This window comes from Cucurbita moschata, unplaced genomic scaffold (genome assembly GCF_002738365.1).
Source record: "Cucurbita moschata cultivar Rifu unplaced genomic scaffold, Cmos_1.0 Cmo_Scf00077, whole genome shotgun sequence".
Lineage (NCBI taxonomy): Eukaryota > Viridiplantae > Streptophyta > Magnoliopsida > Cucurbitales > Cucurbitaceae > Cucurbita > Cucurbita moschata.
Window position 1 is genome coordinate 838,000 of NW_019268593.1, and position 15,313 is coordinate 853,312.

General features: G+C 35.0%; 2 non-coding genes across 2 annotated transcripts; both read right to left on the reverse strand.

Annotated features, from left to right (window-relative positions):
• Positions 1-4,711: 4,711 nt before the first annotated feature.
• Positions 4,712-4,784, reverse strand: TRNAA-UGC. Its single transcript has one exon. It is a non-coding gene; the product is annotated as a tRNA-Ala (tRNA).
• Positions 4,785-15,187: 10,403 nt separating this feature from the next.
• On the reverse strand, positions 15,188-15,259 carry TRNAP-AGG. Its single transcript has one exon. It is a non-coding gene; the product is annotated as a tRNA-Pro (tRNA).
• Positions 15,260-15,313: the final 54 nt, after the last annotated feature.

Consider the following 15,313-nt stretch of genomic DNA (forward strand, 5'->3'; position numbering starts at 1 on the left):
TCAACTCCTTGAAATCACTTGTTAGGGTACACAAGTGACTTGACTAAGTCCTTTGTTCTTGCTTAATCCTTTAATTTTTTTCCTTTCTATCCTTTGGGTCTTTCAGGAGTGGCTTATTCTTATGGGAGATAATTTCCTTCATTTTTGGGGTGTTACATATACATACTCGTTACAAACACAAATAAGAAGCAGACTCAAAAGAAGAACAAAGAATACTAGATTAAAAACAGAGGTTAGTCCATGGCCCACACTCCAAAGTCCGCTCTCATCCATGACCAACTCTTCGTTACTTGAAAAAAAAATGATAAACATGGAGTGAGTAAAACTTAGTACGTAGCCCACTAGTAGGTTCTTAATCGCGACCTTAAGCTAGGATATTACTTCTTGTTATGTTTTCAGGATCTTATACTGATCTTGAAAACCTTCCCCTAAAATAACATTCAATTTTCTCCCCATGAACACAATTTTCTCCCCATCTATCTTTTTTTAAACACTTTTGAAAGTTAAAGAGTAGTTTTGAAGTTTTTTTTTTTTTTTTTGAAAATTCAACTGTATTTAAAAAAAAAAAAATTATGAGTATCTTTTTTAGATAAAGTGCAAAGTTCAATGGTATTTTTATGAATTTAGATTATAATTTTAAAAAAAAATACAAATTTTTGTTGATTAAGTTAATATTAATTTTATTAAAATACATAACACTACATCAAAATTAATTTATTTGGACTAAAATTAAAACTAAAAAATCAATTTATTTTAAACTAAAAAATAAATTTATTTTAAAACTAAAAAGTATACTTGGTTCAACTAAAACATCTCTAATCCCAACTATAAAGAATGTAATTCCAAGCTCTTTTCTAATAGACAAACCATTTATTAACCTCTGTTGTAAGATTTCACTTCATCAATTTAAGTAGCGTTCAACTATAAATATCGAATTTTAAAGTATTCCTCGGCAAAGTAAATTTGTTGAAATTATCTATCAAAGGTGTTCCATAATGAGTTGTGGAGAAGTGTTTCCTTCAATTCTAATTTCAATTAAGGATGTCAATGACAAAAAAATGCAAGAGGCTAGAAGGTTTGTAGTAGAAGAAAATAACAAGAGTCATGGACATCGTTTCGTTTACATGCTAAATCATGTGTCTTATTCATGGTTACTTAAATCTCGATGAATTGGTGTGCCTTTCACATCAGAGACATTTTTGCCTTAAACCGAGCTCTTTGCAATAGCGAACTTGTTAAAAACTCTTTGCTTGCTGCAAGATTTGCTTGACATAATTGGAACTCGAGAACTTCTTTAAAAGATGAGAGCTTATGAGTAGGTGGCGATGGATATATCACATGCACAAAAAGAAAGTTCTGCACCTTTGTAATAAAAGACCAAGAAATATCATCGTTATTTATAACTTCTATCACAATAATATAAATTCTGCGAGGACGACGTTCTCTAGTCATACCAACCAGACCGTTAACCACATGCTTGTAGATGAAACGATGTCCACCATTCTCGTTATTCTTTTCAACTACGAACCTTCCTGCATTCTGCACTACTAGGATATTGACATCCTTAATTGGTACTAAAGCATCTAAAGGCAACCCTTCCACACGGCTCATTCTAACACCTTTGGTAAATAGTTCCAAAAGACATTGTTAGGCCGATTTTGTTCATGAATACTGAAGAATTTGATATTTGTAGTTGTAGTTGAACGCTACTTAAATTGATGAAGTGAAATCTTACAATAGAGTCTAATAAAGCGTTTGTCCATTAGAATAGGTTGGAATTAAATTGTTTATAGTTCGAGATAATAGTTGTATTCTTTAAGTCATTGAGACTAGTGTTACTAGTACTTGTTAGTATATTTTAGTATAAATATTAAAATGATTAGTTATTAAATATTGTTTGAATTAAAGCGTTTATAATTCAAATGATCTTCATAACCTAATTCATAAAAAAAAAAAAATAATAATTAGGAAGCATTTATGTGCTAGATCAAAACAAGATGCATAAAAAGAACTTGCCGTAATTACTTTATTCATCGACCTTTAATCTTAAAAGTAACTTAAAATATTGCAAAAAAGAACTTGCCGTAATTACTTTATTCATCGACCTTTAATCTTAAAAGTAACTTAAAATATTGCAATATCGTGATTCAATCGCCTATTATGAAATTAGGCCCGAACTAAAAAAAGTAACTTAAAATATTGCAATATCGTGATTCAATCGCCTATTATGAAATTAGGCCCGAACTAAAAAAATTATATTTTTAAAAGATGGAAAAATTCATAAGCCAACCAAAATATGTATTCAAAGATAAGAATTCACAACAACAATCACAAACAATATTAATTAGCATCTTGTCTTTTGGTTTGTCACATTTTCAAGAATTCACAACAACAATCACAAACAATATTAATTAGCATCTTGTCTTTTGGTTTGTCACATTTTCAAACATGAACAAACCTCAATTTCGAGTCGGTGAGTATTATTGATCATAATCGACAGTACTTTGCAAGAAACATGAACAAACCTCAATTTCGAGTCGGTGAGTATTATTGATCATAATCGACAGTACTTTGCAAGTAGCATGAACAAACCTCAATTTCGAGTCGGTGAGTATTATTGATCATAATCGACAGTACTTTGCAAGTAGCTTTGAGCATTCACAAAAGGTCGAAAGTTGAATTTCTTTAGAATGGTATACAGTACTTTGCAAGTAGCTTTGAGCATTCACAAAAGGTCGAAAGTTGAATTTCTTTAGAATGGTATCCAAATAAACGATGATTATTGTTGAATTTCCAAAAAATACACCACAAATTTAATTTATAGGCTGCAAATTAAGAAGCCTTCCAACAGAGACACAGGAAGCTATATTTGAGCAAGAAAAATCATGTTACATGTGTCTGGGATACCACGGAGACACCAATGCAAGCAATCACTACCAGCTGAAGTTTCTTTGATATTGTAGTTGGATCCATGAGACTCATCACTCAGATGTGAAAGAGTAGTTATATCAAACATTCTTACTTGTGTGCCTCTTACAGTACTCTCAACAAATGGATCGCTTGATCTGTTCTACTCTACTTTACTTCCTCTTGATAACGGTGTGGTATTGACACAATTCATATTGCTGATAATCATCACTTACATCGAAACCAGAGTATAGCGGTCAACTATCGTCAAGGATCCATTCACCATTTCCATTCCTACCGATGGAAAAGTTTTATTACATTCATTTCTTTCTCCTTTCTAACTTCTTCATTCTCACATTAGACTTTTTTTATTTAAAAAAAATAAAATAAACGTGAAAAAGGGAGAAAGAAAGAAAAAAGAAAACCCTTAATTTTGAAAACTTATCAAATACTCTTTGACCCGATGTAAAGAAAGCTTGAGAATAATTTATTCTCACGTCTCTCTTTGACACTTGTTGGATATATATCCGTCCTTCACATGTCGTATCATAATCATATCATATCGTAAAAACTTCATGGTTATATCCTTCCCTAATTTATCATAGCCTTAACGTCCTTAGACATATCATAGTTGTGTCGTTACTTGAACGTACCTTAGTCATAACGTTACAGGAACGTATCCTAACGCTATCGTTCTATCAATCTATCATAATCCTGTCACTTTCTACCCATAACCTAATCGTATTGTTTTATGAATCCATCGTGACCATATCGTTTTTATCAATCTGTCATACCCATAACACTTCGATACGTAACCAAACCATAACGTTTCATGAACATGTCTTACTCCTATCGTTACATTATGTTTAGTGCACCCTTCTCGTATCCTATCTCAAATATACCATTGAACACATGGTACCGTAAGTATTATCATACAATTCAAATATTATAACATATCATAAGCATATTGATTCACAAACATTTCACACATATCAATATATATGACACTTCCAGAACCACGGGCACAGTCAACATCAAATATAACCATACGGATGGTAAGGCCACCTACCTGATTAGCTTAGGCTGGTGTCCCCAATTTATCCTTAAGAAAGTTTGATTTGTCCTTTGAGTCAACCTATATGAACATGACATCAATTTCAATCATTTCTCTAAATTTTATGATGCTCTAGTGTTAGATTTCATGGGAATATTGCATGAGCAAAGTCTTGAAATGTCCATATATAAAAATTATTTAACACTTTCCAAATTTTGATTTTTGGCTGTTTGTGTTTTTTTTTTTTTTTCTACTATCTTTCTAAAACATACTAAATAAAATTAAATAATTGGTTAAAAGAGGATCAAGCAACCCCTCCCTTAAACTTCCCTCTCCACAAGTAGTATAAAAGTCCTCTCTCTATGAGGAATTCATTCCCTTTACAATAAGTCCTCTCACTCAGTCATTATATTCATTCCCTTTACAATAAGTCCTCTCACTCAGTCATTATATAAGTATCTTTTCTTTTTCTCTCGTACCCACCTTATATAAGTATCGATCCCTGTACCTCTTGCATGCTAAGCGAGCGCTCTACCATCTGTGCTACATCCCCACAATTTTTGCATCACAAAATCCTACCTCATGTCATGAATAGGGAAAAATTGCTACCCAACATGTCATGAAATATTATGTTGCTACCCAACATTATCAGTGCTCTACCTCATGTCATGAAATATTGCTACCCAACATGTCATGAATAGGGAAAAATTGAAAAGAAATAATATATTTAATATTAGATAGTCTTATTTTTGGAGATGCGGGGTATCGATCCCCGTACCTCTCGCATGCAAAGCGAGCGCTCTACCATCTGAGCTACATCCCCACGATTTTTATATCATAAAACCCTAAATGTCCCATCATCAATAATAGTGAAAATAAAAAAAAATCAAAATATTAATAACAAATAGTTTGGTTTGGTGATGCGGGGCATCGATAATTGTGAAAATGAAAAAATATAATAACAAATTAAATACTTTCTTTTGGAGAGGCGGGTTATCAATCCCCGTACAACTCGCATGCAAAGCGAGCGCTCTACCATCTAAAGCTATATCTCTACAATTTTTACGTCACGAAACCCTAAACGTCTCGTCATGAATAATAGTGAAAATGAAAAAAATATCGCTACTCATTATGCCATAAATAAGGAAATATTGAATAGAAATAAATTAGTAATAACGAATAGTTTCTTTTGGAGATGCGAGGTATCGATCCCGTATCTCTCGCATCACAATTTTACATCAAAAAACTCTAAACTTCCCATCATCAATGATATTGAAAATGAAAAACTATCCCCACTCATTATGTCGTAAATAAGGAAAAATTTAAAAGAACTAATATACTTAGTAATCGTTTCCTTTGTTGATGCATGGTACGGATCCCAGTACTTATCACATGGGATGCAAATGCTCAACCATCTAAGCTATATCCTCAAGATTCTTACATCATAAAATCCTAAACATCTCGTCATCAACAATAGTGAAAATAAAAAATAATGCTATTCATTATGTCATAAATAAGGAAAAACTGAATAGAAATAAAATAGTAATAACGAATAGTTTCTTTTGGAGGTATGGGGTATCGATCCGATCCCCGTACCAATCGCATGCCAAGCAAGAAATCTACCATCTAAGCTACATTCCCACAATACTTATATCAGAAAACCCTAAATGTCCTGTCATCAAGTGAAAATGAAAAACTATCTCCGCTAATTATGTCATAAATAAGGAAAGGTTGAATAGAAGTAAAATATTAATAACAAATAGTTTCTTTTGGAGATGCAGGATATCCCCTTACCTCTCGCATGCTAAATGAGATCTACCATCTAAGCTACATCCTCACAATTGTTGCATCATAAAACCCTCAAATTCCCATCACAAGCTACATCCCCACAATTGTTGCATCATAAAATCCTAAATTTTCCATCATCAATAATATTGAAAATGAAGAAAATCTAGAGATGCAGGGTATCGAAAATGAAGAAAATCTAGAGATGCAGGGTATCGATCCCCATACCTCTCGCATGCAAAGCGAGTGCTCTACCATCTAAGCTATATCCCCAAAATTCTTATGTCACAAAGTCCTAAACATCTCGTCATCAGTAATAGTGAAAATGAAAAACTATCCCGGCTCATTATGTCCTAAATAAGAAAAAATTGAAAAAAAAAAATATAATTAGTAATCGATTCAATCGGAGATGCAAGGTATTGATCCCCGTACTTTCCACATGGGAAATGAACGCTCTACCATTTGAACTACATCCCTACAATTCTTACATCAAAAAACCCTAAACGTCCCTTCATCAATAATTGTGAAAAGGAAAAAGTATCTCTGCATATTATGTCATAAATAAGGAAATATTGAATAGAAATAAAATATTAATAATAAATAGTTTCTTTTGGAGATGTGAGGTATCGATCCTCGTACTTCTCGTATGCTAAACCGTACCTCTCGCATCCTAAGCGAAGCTACATCCCCACAATTCTTGCATCACAAAACCCTAAATTTTCCATCATCAATAATAGTGGAAATGAAGAAATATCGCTACTCAACCTGTCATGAATAAGGAAAAATTGAAAAGAAATAATTTTCAATAATATATTTAATAACATAGTTTTATTTTGGAGATGCGTGGTATCTATCCCCGTACCTCTCGCATGCAAAGCAAGCGGTCTACCATTTGAGCTACATCCCCACGATTCTTATGTTACAAAATCCTAAACGTCTCGTCATCAATAATAGTGACATGAAAAACTATCCCTACTCATTATATCGTAAATAAGAAAAAATTGAAAAGAAATAATATATTTAGTGATCGATTCATTTGGAGATGCAAGGTATCAACCCCGTACTTTCCACATCAGAAGTGAGCGCTCTACTATCTGAATTACATCCCCACGATTCTTCCATCAGAAAACCCTAAACCTCCCGTCATCAATAATTGTAAAAATGAAAAAAAAAATCTACGCTCATTATTTCATAAATAAGGAAAGATGGAATCTCATTATTTCATAAGTTTAGTGATCGATTCATTTGGAGATGCAAGGTATCGATCTCCATACTTTCCACATTGGAAGCGAGCGCTCTACCATCTGAGCTACATCCCCACGATTCTTACATTAAAAAATCCTAAACCTCTCGTCATCAGTAATTGTGAAAATGAAAAATATCTCCGCTCATTATTTCATAAATAAGGAAAGATGTAATAGAAATAAAATATTAATAACATAGTTTACATATGTGTCACTTGTGTTATTTTAATGTATTTATTTACTTGGTAAATGTCTTTCATACTACAATCTCTTGAAGGGGCATTTTGAGAATCGAACTTTCATACCACTAGACCAAATGCCCTTGTTATACCACTTGAAACGTATGTATGAAGCCTTAGGCCTAGGTATTAAGGTCGTATTTTGTCGTATTGCATGAAACACGTGAAGTTCTCGGATGTAGAATTTGTCTTGGAGAATAAAGCCTTGGGATGGGATGTTAAGAAAGACTATGAGTATTAAGAGCATGGTGGTAAGTATAAAATGTCGAATATGAAGTTAGGTTGATTTCAAATATGAAGTCCTTTTCTTGAACACCCAATATTTTTAGCTTCTACTCAAATATATTTTTCTCTTAGTAGTTGGAGGGCTATAAAACGAAAAGTTGAATTGTTATAATATACAAGGGTTATCAAATAAACCAACAACCCAACAAAAGAAACAAACTAATCAATTTTGGTTGGATTGATTCGGTTCAGTTCATCAGTTTGTTTGATTTAATTTTTCTATTTTGCCTCGTATGACAAGAAAATAAAGTTGTATTGAATGCACCTTAGTTTCATTTATGACAAACTCATATGAAACATAATTGCATTAATAGTACTCAGAGTTGGAGTCTATAAGCATTTCATGAACTTCAGTGCAATTCATGCTTCATTAAAGATGAGATGAACTTTAGTTATGTAGGGGAACTTTAAATTGCTTCATGTGGGGCTTCAATTACTATATGCTAGTTACAATCTTTAGGATTGACTAATTGGACAGGAATTCATGGATTTAGGGAAATTTGTATGTAATTATCAACTACAACTTATGTTTTCAAATTTTTAGGACATAATTTAGGTAGTAGTTTTTATGAGTCGTAAACTTGTTTCTTTGCATAATATGGATTTAGTTGAACTATTATTATCGATAAGATGGAAAAAGAAATTGTCTTTGAATTGACTAATAGACCTAGGTTCATCGTTGTTGTCTTTTAACTTGTGATTTTGCAAAAAGCTTACTGATATGAACTGTCATGTCACAAGAACTTTTAAATCAAGAATATACCCTACACATCTAGATGGCAATAAAATGGAGTTAAATTGAACGCATTTTACTTTCATGTTTGGCGTGTTCAAGATAAAACATAATTGTATTATTGATATTGAGTCTGGAGTCTATAAGAATTTAATGATCTTAAGAGAAATTCCTGTTTTATTAGAGGATACCAACTTTATTTAAGGTACTAGGAGTTCAAGAATCTTGATTTGAATTTGGTTAAGGAACAGTAAGATTTGAAAGTTTTGAATTCTAGACCAAATTTGTACCTAATTATTTCTTTTTATGACTAATTATAAATTAAGAGAAAAATATTTTTGTATTTATCTCTAAAACTTTCACGACGAAACCATGTTTAGACTAGCAGTTTAAAGTCAGGAGATGCGGTCATAGGTGTGATTATTTTTTATGGGTTCGTAATAGAACATACCGTTGAGATGAAGGAGCCTTCAAAGGTTGTGCACTTACAGATGGGGTTCTTATGTAGTGTTAGTCTGTCTTTGTGTTGGAGTTTTTTTTTTTTTATTATTATTATTTTTTTTTTTTGTAATTGTATCCCATACAAATTTGTTTTTTTGTTTGGATAAATTTGAACAACACCCTCTTATAATTTAATTTAATTTTATATTTAATGTTGTGTTGTTTTCTCAATCTCATTTTAATTTTACAACATTTTCTTATTTTATATTAATTTACTTTTATTTTTATTTGTTTTCACTCTCAATTTTAATTTCTATTTGAGTTTTGAACCCTTGAAATTTGGGTTGTGACACATTGGTACCAGAGCAGCCAGATTTTAAATTATATAGATTTTTTCTTAAGATAAAGAGTCGTATATCTCTATGACTCAGCTTGATGTCACGTCTCTCCGCGATCAAGTAAGCAGTCTAACCCTATTTTGTAGTATATGATATGTTGTAAAACTTGTATGAATTTATTGTATGTTTTGATTTTCGTGGTAGTTATAAAATATCCCTGCACGTTAAAGAGTGAACGTTAACTATATAAGACAATAGTGGATCAACGTTATAGTGTCTAGATATGGTGAGGAGGAAAAGAGTGGTCATGAGATATCTGACTAGCCATAGGAAAACAGAGAGTTGCCGTTGCACAGTGCGAGACATCTATCCATGAAATTTTGGTACTAGAAATGAAGAAACTGGAGATGGTCCCCAAACGGGACCATTTCGAATCGCAATTTCTTTGGTTCCCTAGCAGCGTCAACCAAATTAACCCTACGGCGTGACAATCCTTGAGCTTCCACTCCTCCGTGGTCATTGTATCCAGCTTCACCCTCAAAATGGGTTCCTGAACATCTTTCTCGTATAGATAATCTTCAATCTGCATCTTCTAGAAACTGATATCGAATCCATCAAACTTTTCAATTCCAGTCTTTGAACTTTCCATCTTCACAGATCGTGGTGAATCTCTCCTTGCTCTGATACTTGTTATTAGAATCACACAACAGCGCACACACTTGATCTAAATGAACAAAAAGAACATGATAGAGAAAATGTAAAAAGAAATATTGACCAATGGTTTTGTATTAATGACTTTAGGTATGCAATGAGAGGATATGGAGAATGAGAAATGTACATTTAGGAAGCACTGACTAATGGGTATACATATTATTTTAGTTTATTATATATAGCTTCACTATATGTAACCGCCTACTATATATAATTATTTAGTATATATTTCTCTATCAGATTTTTACTATAAATCTTCAGCCTTCATATCCAACATTCTAGAGCCCAAATAGTCAGGGATTGACATCCTGCTAGAACACAAAGTCATTTACATGTCCCTAGCAAAATGTCTAGTAGTAAAGGAGTCTAACCCAACGATCATTCAGACAAACATCCATCAACCAAGAGGGGTGAAAATGATGAGGATAGTACAGTTTAGAAAGAATCTTAGCCATGATGAATCTACACTTGCTGCCATTGTTGTATTTGAAAAGGGGGAGCTCAAGTGTGCCAACCTCAACAAAAACTTTATTGCCACTACATGAACACCATCACCTAAAACAAGAAGGTCAGATATTGGGTTTAACCCCACCAAGAGAGATAAATCACAAGATTAGTTTTATGTCACCTACCACAAATAGATGTCATACAGCTTAGCTTGAGCTAGTTGAATTCTACAAATAGCAAAATGGCATGTTCACAGTCGGGTTTATTTGACCTGCAAAGGCTCGTGTCAGTGATCACTCAAATGCTTGGCAAAGGCACCAAGCCAACACCTCTACTGAAGAAGGGAGACAAAAACAAACCACTAAAGCAACACATGTTCACGCAGAAATACCATCCAGACGGATGAAGAGAAGGGTCGACCACGATAATTTCAAAGCAAATAGAGAGTTATGATAAGTTAAAGTCAGATCAACTTTGAGTTCAAAGGAACAAGATCCAAAGACTGGTTCGAAAATTCTATGGACTAGTCAAAGTTGTCCACAAGATTAGGAAGACATCATATAGGACCCAATTGCTCCTATGGATAGAGACTAACCCTGTTGTCCACGTCAGTAACTTGAAACGTTATTATTCCGACCAAGGAAACATCAAGTAAAAGCAGGTGGTATGACGTCATGCAAAGAAGAAATTTTTTCAAGCGAAGAAAGTAGGAAAGACACCAACAGAGAAGACTTGAAGAGTTAACAAACCGAGAAGTGATTTTCAACAGCTCCTAGTAGGTTGGAAAAGACTCCACAATACTAAGATCAGCTAGAAGCGCGTCGCGAGACCTAAAGTCAGCCTCATCCTACAACGTTGAGTTTATGAAGAGCAAGTTGATAGAGATATTGACAAATTGTATAAGGGCAGATGTCGCGGTCATGATTGGCCAAGGCGTGTTGCCTGTGGCTGCATGTTAGATGTCTCAGCTATTCTTGTAAACGATTTGTGGTTCATGGTGGCATGCTCATTCCAAACCCCTTTTACTTGCTTTCATCTTAGATAGGCCTTTACTATTATTGTTGTGCCAATACGGGGTGTATGATTAGTCCTCAAAATCATATCTACACCCATCAGGACTAAAATGTCCCAAAATATACTATAGGAGAACGTGACCAGTTGTTGTTTCTTCACTTTTAGCTTATAACCTTGTTTTATTTGAAATTATTTTTAACGTATTTCCTCGCTCACGTATTCTAAAATATTTCTTCTAAACGTGATTCGAGCATACACTGCTATTGTTCGTTCAGTCTAAATTTTGCATGGTTGACTTGTTCATTGGATTAGAACAAATGTCACATAATCATTGTCTCACTACTTCAAGAGTGCGATTGTGACACTTGAAATCCGTTCAGTTGTGGGCCGCATCTTCTGACTAGTTACGTGAGTTTGGCCTGGAGCATACGTGTAGCTTGAAAAATAAATGGTTGGATGCGGACTGCGAATAAGGGTTGGGCCACGGAAGGTTTTTTTTTACTACATATGGACTTTGGGCTAGAGAGTCTTAAATTTGGGTTCGTTTGAAAAAATTTAGTTCGTTTTTTAGTTTTAAACGAACCCAAATTAAACCTACTAGTTCCTTCTTCCTTGCACGACTCACTCCTATTCTCTATTCTGCCTCTTCTTTCTCTCTGAACTTCTTTAAAGGCTATTATTCACCGATTATTTGGGAGCATCTTCCTTAAAAGGATTGTGACCACAGATGACCTATGTAGAAAATTTGTACCCTCTTTCCTAAAACCTTTAGCGGACAACATACCTAAAACAGATGCGCTGACCAGACTGCACTACACCTCGTCTCACCCCTCAGGAGCATATGGATCCACCCAATCGAGGAACACTCAAACCAAACTCGCGCATCCTTTTTGGCACAGGGACGCGAGAACCAATCCGAGTAATCTACAGTGGGGAGACCCCTTAAAGCAACAAGCGAGAATGGCTAGGTTGATAGCAGGGTTAAAGAAATGGCGAGTATGAAAAGACGTATCGCGTAACCATCCCTGTAAGCAGCTTCATTCTTTCTTGATCTATGATCCAACTTTATGAAAAGAAAAAAATCAGTCTTTCGGCTAAAAGTGTGACTGTTGGATATGGATAAGCAGGACCTCTTTGTTCGGGGAAAACCGGAGATGTTGGCTAAGAAAGCTAAGCAGGCAAGTACAGGATGGACAAAATGCACATACAAATTGATTGACATGATCCCTCTCCCTCTCTCTTTGACTAGTTGACTAGTTGCACGATAAGCGAGAAAGCATATCAGGTAGGGAAAGAAAGGCTGCTCGATCTCCTGTAAGGCCAACCCTCAACGGCGAGCTCACCAAGCAATGCTATAAGTTCGATAGAAGTCCAAGGTTTCGTCTACTACGGACCAGGAAGCTCTTGGAGGAGCTAACATGAAATGAGAAATACATTCGTTTACGACAACTAATAGATAGCGAACCTTTTGGTAGAAACTGAATGATCCCCTGGCTCGGGCAAGAAAAGAAAAAGGTAGTCGTACTCCTACTTTTTTCGTCGGACGATAGAAAAGTTTGAGTTGAAAGATTGAATCACACCTGGTAAGAAAGGCGGGCTTAGCAAGTTTCTCCAAACGTATAAACAAAAAGAGGAAGCAACCGGTCCTAAAGAGGATACCGATACCCATACATTCTTGCATGGAAGAACCTAGCTGAACCGGATCAAGGGTCCTAACTTAGTCCGACTGACCTTCTTTGGCTGGCCCCCGCCATTGTAACAAGGTCAACCCGTACGTGCTCTTTCCTTTCGTTTAGCGAGATAGCTTACCAGCTCTTTTGACTCATAGTAGCAGTATGAAAAGCGGAATCCTCGTCCTGAGTCGAGTCCGCATTGCCATACGAATCGACATTGGCCAAACTAAGAGCTCCTATTTTTTCTTTAATGAAAGAGGATCTAACAGTTTCAATAAAACCAACCTCTTCTAAAGAAGAAGTCGCTCTGCCTTGATCACCGTGGACATATGCAGCTCCCGCTTTACCTTTGCCAACCGTGAAAAGGCAAGTTCCCTTACAATAGGCCCTCCCAGCACCCGAACGTCTTTCTATCAATCGAGAGAGGTATAGAATAGTACAACAAACCAATAAGACAAGAATGGACTCATAAGATGGGCGGTCAGGGAAACGATTTCATTTGTGTTATCCGCCAAGGAAATGATCAAGGAGTTCAGATCCTGAATAAAGTACTATAGGCAAGCGAAGCTTTTGAAAATGAAAAAGTGTAGAACTCATATCCACTTTCTCTTCGATTCGTAAACTTCGGATCTGATCTTCCTTTCCTCTCTGGGTGACTGAGAGACAATTTAGGCCTGGCGTGCATCCGATTCGGTCAACAATAAGGTACAAAGCGGATTGATTAAATGGGCTTGAAGTTCCATTATCGTTAGATCGAAGATCTCTACTAGGTTTAGTGCACTTTGGTAGTTGCGAATGTTGCCGTAATCAAATGTCTTCCTCATTCGACATTCTCTCTTACCAAGCACTCATACTCACCAGGGTTGAGGAGACAGTCCGTGAGCTAATTGGGTTTCGAGATTGCGTATACGCGAAAAGAGCTCGCTTTCGACTTTCTCCTCGGCGTTTTGTGCCCGGTTCTAGTTTAGGAAAGGGTCTGATCTCTTTCATTGGAGCACATTGATGCCGAAGGAGTCTTCAAAACTGATGGAGAGGCTATGATGACTTCAAGCTATTCAAATAACATGACTGATACTACAAAGAAAGGGTATCTAAGTCACACTAGTGGAATAGCTTTTTCATAATAATTATCTCGATATATGATACAAAAAACATGTCTGATGACTGATAAGGTAAGGGGTTTCAAAAGACAAAAGAATGACAATTCTATGTGTGATAGAAAAGGAGATCTTTTTTTTTTTTTTTTTCAGTGTGCGCAGTTCGCCTTCCTTCCTGACCACGGATAGGCTATGGGGCTTTGCACTTCGGCCCTTGAGAATACCACATCAAGGTGACAGGATTCGAACCTATGGCTCTCTGAAACTTCTTCATCAGTTATGAAAAGTTCCTAGAAAGAATAAACAATTTGTGTAATTCGGCCCCTGAGAATACCACATCAAGGTGACAGGATTCGAACCTATGGCTCTCATCAAGGTGACAGGATTCGAACCTATGGCTCTCTGAAACTTCTTCATCGGTTATGAAAAGTTCCTAGAAAGAATGAACAATTTGTGTAATGCTCTTTTTAAAGTCGGGCTCGAGACGATCTTTATTCTTCCAAGAATATGTTTCATTCTCTATTCTCATGTTCTTGGTACAATGTTTAAAAATCACATTTTAAATCATATTATCTTGCTTAATTCATTTTGATATAATATTGTTGGGGGTATTTCGAGAATCGAACTTGAGACCTCTCACACCCAAAACGATAATCATACCACTTAGACCAAATGCCATTGTAGTCGATCAATAATTCTTAGTTGCTAGTCTATATATGAAATTTATATAAGTTGAAGCAATGCACACGCATTCCTTTGGGTTAGGCCCATTGGAATGTATCATCATTATTTCATTTATTTTCTTTGTTAATGAAATCCATGAGCAATAATTATTATATCTTTTAGATCTAGACCGCTGTTAAATTATTTACATAGGGTTTACGATAATTACTGTAGAGAGAAGAAAAAAGAATAGAAGTAGTGTAAAAAGATAATTACTGTAGAAAGAAGAAAAAGAATAGATGTAGTAGAGAGAAGAAAAAAGAATAGAAGTAGTGTAAAAAGATAATTACTGTAGAAAGATAATTAATGTAGAGAAGAGATGACGAAAAAAGAATAGAAGTAGTGTAAAAAGATAAAAAGTAGTGTAAAAAGAATAAAAGTTATGTTCTAAAAAAGACAATGTGGGTATTAAAAAAAGAGCATTATCATTTAATGATGTAATACTAACTTGTAGTACTTGCTTTCTCTGAGGCTCATCTTTTGATGAATGAACATAGGGGCATTCCAAGAATTGAACTTGGGACCTCTCACACCCTAAGCGAGAATCATACCACTAGACCAAATGCCCTTTATAAAAAAAATGCAACATTTTTAATTCCTACTCAAGTGCAACTCATGCTTC